Source organism: Galeopterus variegatus, unplaced genomic scaffold (genome assembly GCF_000696425.1).
Source record: "Galeopterus variegatus unplaced genomic scaffold, G_variegatus-3.0.2 Scaffold7457, whole genome shotgun sequence".
In the NCBI taxonomy this organism is placed as follows: Eukaryota; Metazoa; Chordata; class Mammalia; order Dermoptera; family Cynocephalidae; genus Galeopterus; species Galeopterus variegatus.
The window spans coordinates 73,218-73,789 of NW_007733568.1; the positions used below are offsets into that span (position 1 = coordinate 73,218).

Consider the following 572-nt stretch of genomic DNA (forward strand, 5'->3'; position numbering starts at 1 on the left):
TTGGCTTGGTGTCGCCCGCACCGCGCTCAGCCAGTGAGCGCACCGGCCATCCCCATATAGGATCTGAACCCGTGGCGGGAGCACTGCTGTGCTCCCAAGCGCTGCACTCTCCCAAGTGTGCCACGGGGCCGGCCCATAACACATTCTGTTTTTCTAAGTCAATTAAAACTTGTCTATCTGCTTATATTTTCCATAGTTTTGTTGATCTCTTCCAGTTGCTGTGGTATCCCCTTGTCCCTAATTCTCTTTGCCTTTGTGAATTTATACCTTCTCTTTTCTTTACTATCATTTTAGTGGAGCTTTATTAGAGAGCGAGGATAAACTCATTTATTTAATTTACTATGTTTAACTTGAATTTTCAGTATGCTATTTTATCATTTTATGTTTCTAATATGCACTTTCTTAACTTTCAGATTACTGACTGTACAGCACAAAGGAAGTTAGAATGCATTTTTTTTTTTTTCCTTTTTGTCTTTTTTCGTGTCCGGCAACGGATCGCAACCCTCAGTGTCGCGCCCGGACCGGACCGGGACCGGCAACGGGATCGCAACCCTCGGTGTTGCTCCCGCCCC

General features: G+C 45.3%; 1 protein-coding gene across 1 annotated transcript in view; it reads left to right on the forward strand.

The window, feature by feature from the left end:
* FNTA (farnesyltransferase, CAAX box, alpha) overlaps positions 1-572 on the forward strand; it is a 20,767-nt gene that overhangs the window by 5,003 nt on the left and 15,192 nt on the right. The window lies entirely within an intron of this gene.